Source organism: Parambassis ranga, chromosome 5 (assembly GCF_900634625.1).
Source record: "Parambassis ranga chromosome 5, fParRan2.1, whole genome shotgun sequence".
NCBI lineage: Eukaryota > Metazoa > Chordata > Actinopteri > Ambassidae > Parambassis > Parambassis ranga.
This window is the reverse complement of record NC_041026.1, coordinates 3,965,851-3,976,492: the sequence shown is the minus strand read 5'-3', so window position 1 is coordinate 3,976,492 and position 10,642 is coordinate 3,965,851. Positions and strand designations below refer to the sequence as shown.

The following is a 10,642-nucleotide window of genomic DNA, read 5'->3' as shown; positions in this document are numbered from 1 at the left end:
CGGAAGCGGAAGAGAAACTGGAAGTCGCCCGTACCTCCGGTAATCAATGTCCAGGGTGAGTCCTAACAGCTGCTTCTCTGATTTGTTGTAGTGGATGCTGCAGTGCCGTCCTGCACAGAAGGACTTTACCTGCCCAGGTTCCTGCCTCCAACTCCAGCCAATGGAGCTCAGCTGTTCAGTGCTGTCAACCAGACCCTGGAAATCAGCATCTCTGCCGAGGCCAACAATTCCCAGTAAGTGAATTGTTGGCAAGGAAAATACATTCTAAGGAATTTACTTCACACGACAGGTAGACACCTGAGACAGTTTTAGTTTTTCAGGTAATTCATTCAGGAATCTGAGCTCTCCTGTTCTGTGGTGTAAGCGCAGTCAGCACATAGAGCCAGACAAAGAGATGAATCACCAAGAACAGGAACATTCAAAGTTAGAAGACAACCGATATGATCTCAGCAAAAATCTGAGCAGTGAATGAAACAAACTAAAGGACAGACGTGAACCAGAATTCCAGTGAAAGGGGGGACGCTGCTGCTGCATTGTGTGAAAACAACTCTATCAACAATGTGTGGGGACATTTTGAAATTTTTGCTTCCGTGTACTTTAAAGGATCGGTGATCTGCTGTTCAGCAAACAGTACAATATGATCCAGACTACGTTAGGAAACGGACACTTCAGCCTGAGGTGGACACCATCTGGGATCTCAGAGGGAGTAAGCCACTCCATCTGTTTTGCTGTTCAAACCAGGTTGGTATTTTGTCCCACTAATGACCTCTTTAAACTCATGAAGTAATGACAGTGCTTTGATCCTAATTTTAAATCTGACTGTTAGCGTGCTCTAACAAACACACTGTGTGGATTTATCTCCACAGCGGGACGAAGTACCAGTCTGAGCTTCGATGTGTCACTGTGAGCGTCGGAATCAGTGAGTGAAGTTTGATCCTTGTTAGTTTTGTTTGTTTCGCTAAGATTGACAAATGTAACCTGTTTTTACAGCAAATACAACTACAACAACAACGCTGCCACCACCCACAACAACCACACCAGCACCAACAACTACAACCACACCAGCACCAACTACAACACCATCTGTCTCAAGTGAGTGATGTCATGTTTATTAACTGGTCTCCTGTCTTCCTGCATTAAGACCTTGATGAATGACATGAATGAATTTTAAAAAGTTTCAGCAGCTGCGTCGTAACACCGACTCATTCTGCTTCTAGGTGTTGTATTTCTGGCGATGAGGATCTCCACTTCAACACCGTTGTCAGCAGCTGATATGGACGTGATCATACAACAGGTGAGTCTCCTATTAAAACACTACAACTTAGCATCACATGCTAACCAGCATCCACTTCCACTAAAATCTCGATACATGTGCAGATAAACTGCGATCTGGGGCCGCCTTAGCGCTAGGAGTTTCCTTTAGTGGTGAAATTCTAAGAAAATTCTTAGAATTATGATGTTTTCTAAGAATTCCCCCTTATAATTAAGACTAAATCCTAGTAAAGATAAAAGAGGTTTTAAGGTAAAAAACTGTTAAGAGTGGAGAGGAGGACTTTTAAGACGTTTAATCGTTCCTTGAACAGGGAGAGCATGACGGAGCGACAGAGAGACACATTCTCCAAACTATGAATGACGCTACAGATTAGAATGAGCAGGAATAATGTTTCTGGTTGAATATGAAGACTACAACTCTTAGTAAGGACTCTTATCTTTAAAGTCTCCATGGAAGGAGCAGATTAAAAGTTTCATCTTAGTGAGGAGGCATTGCTAAGCATCACGCATTGTTTAGGAGACGTGGTGGGTTGACAGAAAAAATAAAAAACCATGAGACAGTATAGAATGGACAGTGACATGAAGGCTTGTAGTCTCAGATAATGATGTGATCATAAACACAAATTGTTCGGATGGAATTCGACCTGTAGGATATTAACGCGATGACAGGCACAGCTGTCACCAACTTTCTGCGATTGCTGTCTATTACATGGAGGCGCTGGCTGGAGCAGATCAGGGACTGCTTCAACACCACTGTGTGGACAGAGCTTTATGACCCACATGGGGAGGACATCAACACAATAACAGACTGCATAATGAATAACTATATAAACTTCTGCGTTGAGAACACTGTTCCTTCCAAGGAGGTACGGTGTTTCTCCAACAACAAGCCGTGGATTAACCCTGAAATCAAAGCTCTCCTGAAGGAGAAGAAGAGAGCTTTCAGGTCAGGGAACAAGGATGAGCTGAGGGCTGCACAGAGGGAGCTGAGGAGGAAGATCAGAGAGGGAAAATCCAGCTACAGGAAGAAGATGGAGGAGCAGCTGCAGGAGCAGAACGTCAGCGGGGTGTGGAGAAGCCTGAAAACCAGCTCTGGCTACAATGCACCCCATTCACAGGCTGAGGGGGATCAGAAGTGGGTCAACGACCTAAAGCTGGATCCATACTCCATGAGAACAGAGAACTCCCTTCCCCCTGCCGACGTTGCGCCCACAAAATGACGTCATTTTTCTCTCGGACCGCCCGTTGTGCAGTGCTCTCGGACACATGGCCCGGGCAGAACTTTTTTTCTCAAGGCTCTGCGTCAACCATGCTGTGATTGGTCGGAATGTATTGTGGGCGTGATGAATGTGGAGAAGCCAAGAGCTTCTTCAGATGCAGAACAGACAGAGGGAGGAAGTACAGTGACGATGGACAGTTTAGATGAGCAGCTGGCAAACAGCTCCTGGAAGGAGAAACACGGCGCACAGAGCAGAGGTCTGTCCACAAGGTGGCGATAAAAACTAATCCCAGTATTGATCACGATGTTACAGCGGCTCCACGCACATTAAACTTTGGGAGACGGGATGTATTATTGCAGACAGTCATCCACACGTTCACAGAGTAAACTCACACAGACCAGAGGTCTGCTACAGTCAGCTGCACTGACCTTCTATCTATTGTCATGCTGTGCGCCCTCTTCCCTGAGCATTATCAGCTCGTTAGGCCAGGTAACCACGACTGTGCTCACAATTTACAATACAACTGCATTGTCAACCTAGTGTGACGTGCGCTGCGTAGGAGGGCCGTATGACGAGTTCTGCACACACACGTCTCGCGGAGTATGGTACCTCCTAAACCTACACTTCAATAGGTTTGATGAAGTGTTTGATGAATTATTTATTTAGTTTCTGATGCACTATGTACAGTTTTCTTACAGACCACCTCTACCTCCACTCACCTGTGCAATAACTGTTAACTGTTAATATTTTTTGATTCTGTTGTATTCTATATTTTATTGGTAGTCTATTTTATCATGTATATCTTTCCTAACTTATCCTTTGCTGTCTGAATCTGCTGTTGCAAAAACACAATTTCCCCATTGTGGGACTAATAAAGGTTTCTTAATCTTAATCTTAATCTACCTACAAACGAAATCCTTTTGTGCACTTTGACAGTTTTGTGAGGAAAAGCGGTGGTATGTCTGCACTGTAAGACGAGGAGAGATTGCTGCACATAAACTGGGATCTGCTCGTACAGGTTATGGCTGTATGGACGTATTTTGAACAAAGTTTACATGAAGCATAACGACATATTCCCTTAAAGCCTAATGGATTATTTTGCGGAGGTTCGCCACCCCCTAAACAGCTGTCCCAAGTGGCAGAGACAGTTTTAATGTCCTTGAGCAATCTGCATTAAGCGTATAGTTCAATGGTACATGTTTTCTATCTAAACATCACATCTCAACTGATGTTGTATAATATAAATATACAACAACTACAAAAAGTCACGAAGCATCTGTAGCGTTTTAGTACCTCACTCATTCATAGTTTGGAGGTTTCTCCTCTCTGTCCTCTCTGTTTAGGGAACTCTTAAGCCTCTTAAAAGTCCTCCTCTCTACTCCTAACAGTTCCTCACCTTAAGACCTCTTTTTAGGGCTTGTGAATCACTTTTATCTTTACTAGGATTTAGGCTTAAATATAAGAGTAAATTCTTAATTCTAAGAATGTTCTTAGAATTTCACTCCTAAAGGAAACAAATAATCTTTGTGCATACGGCCTCTGTCACTGTCCAATCAATGCTGCTTATATATTAGGGAAGTATTCTCGTGTTGGTCTGTCAACCAGTCACATCTTCTCAAACAATGTGTCACACTTAGCAATGGAGTCAAACCCGCCTCCTCACTAAGATCAAACTTTTAATCTGCTCCTTTCTCAGAGTCACTGTGAGAATGTTGTTAAATCACTTTTAAGCCATGAGTCCTTACTAAGATTTTTTAGGCTAAGATAAGAGTGGATTCTAAGAATCTTTGTGAATATGGCCTCGATACATGTGCAGATAAACTGTGATCTGATGTTTGTGTTCTCAAACTACTTGTCCTCAGTTACGTGACATCACATATAACCAGCCCTGATGTTTCCTACAGACACACTTTAGTTTCATTATGATGTCAGTATCAGCCTCTCAGCTTCATGTTGTGTTTTCTTCTCCAGCTCAAAGATAAACTGGTGCAACAAGGGCTGCCCCCAGACATTGCTCTGAGAATCCTGAACATTGACGCTCTGCCATAAGTTACAACAACAGCGCCCTCTGGTGGCTGATCATGTAAAGGGAAAGGTGTGCTTTCTGCCTGTTTTGTTTGTGGAGATAATGGGATAATAATCTTCCTCCTTTCTGTGGAATGAGCTTGATGATCATGTTAAAACAAGCACTTCTTTTCAAAGTTTAAAAAAATCTCTAAAATATATGTTAATTAACGACTACAATGAAATGTAAAAGGGAAATTTAAAGCTAAACTATGTTAAAATTAAGTAATTTAATTTACTGAAATCTTGTTTTGGCTCAATATAGGGAATTTAAGGATAGGCAAACATAAGCTAGGTGCTTCAGCCTATTCCCTTCTTTGGTTTTGATTTGTGTAATTGTTAGGGCTGTAATCTCCCGGTCGACTGGTCGATTTATTGGTCGACACGTTCTGGCTCAACCAAAATTGTCATTGGTTGACTTTTTGTTCAGTCTCGCTCTGTGCATAGGCCATCACGCACTCGGCCGACAGACAGACTGGAGTGTGTGAATCAAACACCCCCCCCCCCCCCCCGGCGATTAGTCGATTGTTTGTCAAAATTTGAGGGTTTCAGTCGACCAAGACTTTCTTTGGTTGATTACAGCCCTAGTAATTGTATGGTGTTGTATAAAACCAAAATTGAAAGTATTTATATCATATCATAATTAAAGATTTAATAACCAAATAAACATGTTGAACTGCATTGTGATTGGTCAGGCATTCATTGCTGTTTCCTTGCTGTTTTGATTTTTACGTACCTACTAATGTAACAAGCATCCAACCAGCAACACCACCTGCACAGACCGTCGATACAACATCATCAACATCGAGCGGGAAAAGCATGTTTACCATTCCGTTAACCACACAACCACCACTGCAATTCCAACACCAGTTCCTACCACAACAGTGCTTACCACAACCACCTCTTTAACTCCCACCACCACGACAACTACCCAGACCACCACTCCAACCCCCACAATTGCTCCACCCACAACAAGAATCATCAGTGGGGCTATCAACAGTATGAGGAGAACATGGAATTCAGTTTCTAACCCAAACACATCATCAGAAATGAGCCAAAACACATTTTTTGTAATTATAACGCCACCTAGTAATCAAACTGCACCTCATGTGTTGTGACCCACAGTGAGAGGGTCGGGAATCATGGGACCAACTTTGGATGCAATATGTCAAAACACTGACGAGATATGAGCTCATTTCCTGTCTGACTAATTCGCCAACAAATTTGATTGAGTGGGTGAATGCTTCACTTCAAAGACTAAAAGTGATCATTTTTGTGAGGCTTAGACTGAAGATGATGTGTACCAAGTTTTGTGTGAATCGGACAAAGTATGCCACCTCTGAAAATCCAAACTAGCAGAAAATCTAAGTAGGGTGGAAAATGACGTCATAGGGTGCACCATCCTGCCAGCTGTCAGGTACAGCAACACTGTTTCTTTTCATGACAGATCTGCGCCTAGCAACAATGCTTTCTATCTAGGGGTTGTCTTGTGTTAGAGTGCCTTCAAACTGCCTTCTAAAGTCGACTAGTCATCGACTACCTTAATGACTAGTCGACTAATACTCGTCTATTTTGGACCACTAACTTGTTGATGCTTCATCTGCCTCCATGCTGACACACTTCTAAAGCTGAAAACCTTGAGCCATCCGTGTGTGTGCGTGTGTCTGCTCGGCACCCATTCCCACATCTGACTGAAGCACAAATGCTCTGCTGCAAATGCGTTACACTGTTTGATAAAGTTTATGAACAAGACGCCCTTATGTGACAGTGCAGAGAAGCGTAGGAGAGAGAGAGAGAGAGCTATAGTCGCATGTGTGACCTGGTCCCTTAAAAGAACACAACTTCTGCTCTTTAGAGGACCGAACCAGAGCTGAGATGGTATTTCTGCTGTCAAATAACTCCCATGTGTAACTTGTAATATAAATATTATCTAATAGAAATATATCTTAACATGATAAAATTGCAGGATGGGCTCATACTATTTTAATAATGCGCCGTGTTGCAAGCTTAAAATAAAAGTCTGTTCGCTATATGTGTTTTGAACCCTAACCCTATGTGCAATAAAACTATATTAACTGAAAAAGATCGTTTGACATGTTTCATGCAGTTTATAATGCATCTTTCCTGCAGTGAATTGTAGGCTACAGCAGCTGAATTAAAATTAGTGTGCGGTGTCTCTGCAACTTGCAATGCGTATTACCCAACATGCGCTGTTTTGATGCGGTTCTGCGGACACACACACACCTCTCTCTCTCTTTTTATTTTATTTTTTTATTTCACCTTTTTTTAACCAGGTAAAAAACCCATTGAGATCCAGATCTCATTTACAAGGGTGACCTGGCCAAGTGGTCAGCAGCACACGTCAAGAACATTAGAACAACATTTTAAAGTTGGTAAACAAGATGAGGACAGTTGTCCAAGCAGTAAAAATAAGTGCAGCAGTAGAAAGATATCTTAAAACACAGGCACTGATGAATGTATGCTTTTTGCCTAATGTGTATTAAAGAATTAAAAATTTTAAATGAGATAAGCTCAGAGATTTTTAAATCAGTCTGGAGGGTATTCCAGGCTGAAGGGGCAGAGTAGCTAAAGGCCTGCTTTCCTAGCTCAGTCCACACATGAGGGACCTGCAGGTGGTAAATGCCACTGGAGTGTAGGGCATAGTGGCTGGTAGTTCGCTGGAGAAGAGTACACAGATAAGGTGGAGCCAAACCAAGGAGGGTCTTATAGACCAATGCCATCCAGTGGGTGTGCCTCCTTGTGCTCAGGGAAGGCCACTCAGCTTTGGCATACAGTTCACAGTGGTGGGTGAGGCGGGTACAGCCAGTCACAAACCTCAAGCCACAGTGATAAACAGTGTTCAAGGACTGGAGGCATTTGGACGACCCAGTCATGTATACAACATCACCATAGTCAATCAGTGGTCAAAAGGTAGCCGATACCATAAGTCTGCGGGCTCTAAGAGAAAAACAACATTTGTTGGCAAACCAAGCAGCAGCTTGGTTTGAGAAGCCTATATTTGACAAGGTTTTAATCAGGAGAGGGTGGTCTACCATGTCAAATGCCTATGACAGGTCAATAAACAGGGCTACACAGTGTTGCTTGTGGTCCAGAGCATGGATAAAATCATTTAAAACTTTTAAGGTGGCTGTGACAGTGCTGTGCTGTTTTCTAAAACTCTGCAGGCACACTGGAGGCGGGATCACGCAAGCTATCTTGCTCAGTTTAGCACACTCAGGATAGATTTCAATGAAATACAATGAAGAATTTGCATGCTGTTAGAAGTTCAACCCTCTAGTCAGGTAGAAGCAATGGCAAATAGCTGCGCACTTGTGGCATCTATGAGCAGGGCTGTAGCTGCAGCACTCCTCACAATTTATTTGAAAAATTCAAATTGTACTTGGAGGGACTATTTTCACCTGACATTTTGAGTGGCAGGGGTAAAAAACCCTGCAGATTTTAAGGGATTTAAGGATTTTAAGGTATTTCCATATGCTGGGCTAAAATGTGGAGGGTGTTAGACGGTATCAAAATTTGGATCGCGTGGAAAACCCTAACTTGTGTGCCATGCGACGGCGTTGTTGACAAAATTTGCTGACTAGTCATTTCAGCCCTAAAGTGAACGAGGAAAACACTTTGTATTCAAGAATTCACCGCAGGCGACAGGTACAAACCTGAGGTAGTTCATTTAGCATGTTTTTCAGGTGACAAAGTCAGGAATCTGGTCGCTCCTGTTCTGTTGATTAACCACAGCAAGCTAACGCATGAGGTTTGATGAATCAGTTCACATGAACAAATTCATCACAAATAACAGGAGGCGTTCAAGTCCAGGAGAAAATCATTATATTCTCAGGCTAAAATCTGTCTGACCTCCATTAAAACCACAGAAAACTAGGGCTGTAATCTCCCAGTCGACTGGTTGATTTATTAGTCGACACGTTCTGGCCCGACCAAAATCCTGGTTGGTCGCCTTTTTGTAGCGTAATTGTATCGCAGGGAATGTACCAAGTGCTAATGGGGGTGTTTTCAGAGCACTCGTTTCACAGGTAGCAGTCTATTCTTGACCCCCCCCCCCTTGTTTTCATATATAATAATACTTCTTAGATGATCATGTCATGCATCACTGTCATTCCCTCAGTCGACTAAGACATTCTTTGGTGGATTACAGCCCCTCAGGAAACAAACTGAAAGAACCGGTGAAGGCTTTTAGAATTCCAGTGAAAGGGAGTGACGCTGTAGCTGCTGCAGCATCAAGGGAAAACACCTCTGTGTTTATGTCTGTGTGGGGACTTTTTGGAGTCCTGAGTTTTGCTCGTGTTCTTTAAAGGATCAGTGATCTGCTGTTCAGCCGTACGATGGGACCCAGAATACATTAGGAGGTGGACGCTTCAGCCTGAGGTGGACACCATCTCAGAGAGAAGATGGAGAAAGCCACCCCATCTGTTTTGTTGTTCAAACCAAGTTAGTGTTTTGTCCCATTAATGACTTCCTAAAACACAACAACTTATAGCTGGCAGGAACAACAGGAAGGTCGTGAGCTTCATAGCTAGATGACAGTTTTATGGATTGTAACACGTCCAGTAGCTGAGAGGAGAGAAGAGGCTTTGAATAAACGCTGATAAAAATAAATAAATAAACAAGTAAAACCAAGCAGCAACTTTTGAGGACGTGCCACAAACTGCAGTTCCTCAAATGGCCACTTGAGACTGACTCCAAAAGACTTCACTGTTCTTTGGCATGTAGAGCTGCACTTCATGAACTCCATCAGCTGTCAGGTCTCTGAGTTTCGTCATACCACATCTACTTCCTGCTTCACAGTTCAATCAAAACTCAGCAGAGACACCAGCAGCAAACAGAAGCACTGATCTGCTGTCTGAATGCTGACGGAGCTGCTGTCATGAGGGGGATTTCAGGGCTGCTGCTCTTGCTGCTCCTGCTGCTGCCGGTCTGCAGCTACCTGTCTGATTACATGGGGACAGTGGTAACCTACACCCCCAAAAACACAAATGCAGATGGATCTATATGGGTATGTATGGATTATTTTTTTAAATCTGGTCTAGTCTGGTCTGGTCTAAGATGTGTGAGGTGTGTGTGTATGTGTGTATTCTGTTATACACATTTATGACTTTACCCGACTTTAACCCCAGGTGTTCTCAATTTTGTCTCTGCAGGTGGTTATTCAATACAACTGGAAGAAACGCTTGTGTAACACTAATGAATTGATCTGTGTTGACTGTGCGAGGGTGGTGGGGCCAAACTACTTTTTTTCAGCCTACAACAGCATCAACTTCTGTCAGATTAAAGCAATCGTGATGAACCTTTATCCCAGTAGCTATGTGCTTCAGAACGGGTGAGTTTTTGTCTACACTAGTGTTTTATTTATTTAGATACTGTATTTTCCGGACTATAGGTCGCACCGGAGTATAAGTCGCCCAAAAATGCGTAATGAAGAAGTAAAAAACATAGATAAGTCGCACCGGACTATTAGTCGCACCAGCGGGCCAGCGTAAATCACTATGTTTTTAGTGCAACGTTGCCTCTTGAATTCCTCTTAACTTAAGTGGTACGGCTGCAGGGCATTGAGAGTGAGACACACACATTTCAACAAGTCCTCACGCGGAGAAATGATTAGCTTTACCACACAGAAATTCCTAAAAACACCCTGTAAATGAGTAAAAGGCAGACGGCGGCTGTGCGCTATAGCTGTCTGGAATTAGCTTCCACAAATTGTATATTTATTCATAGATAAGTCGCACCTGAGTATAAGTCGCATACCCAGCCAAAGAAAAAAATTGCAACTTACAGTCCGGAAAATATGGTACTTGTGTTGGTATGATGATCTGTATCACTAGCATGGTTGTTAAAGTTATTCTTTTTAAGCCACAATGCAGAACTGAATGCTGACTGTATCCTTTCATACAGCAGACAGAAGTCAGATGTTAGTGGGATTTTGTCCTGTGTGGAAAGGACTACAAGAATGTTGACTCGCAAACTAATATAACTACAGTGGGAGTTTTTCTTTCTGTGCTGCTCTGTGCTGTCATGCAACAACCAGGAAAGAGGGAGTATTTTTAATTAAAGGTGGT

At 42.8% G+C, this 10,642-nt stretch overlaps 1 long non-coding RNA gene across 2 annotated transcripts; it reads left to right on the top strand.

Moving 5' to 3' along the window:
• Nucleotides 1–1,043: 1,043 nt before the first annotated feature.
• LOC114436850 (uncharacterized) lies at nucleotides 1,044–8,476 on the top strand. 2 transcript variants are annotated; one of them, XR_003670745.1, is made up of 4 exons: nucleotides 1,044–1,092; nucleotides 1,218–1,294; nucleotides 4,464–4,781; nucleotides 8,452–8,476. It is a non-coding gene; the product is annotated as an uncharacterized LOC114436850 (long non-coding RNA). The 2 variants fall into 2 exon arrangements; XR_003670744.1 differs by lacking the exon at nucleotides 8,452–8,476 and having other exon boundaries at nucleotides 4,464–5,137.
• Nucleotides 8,477–10,642: the final 2,166 nt, after the last annotated feature.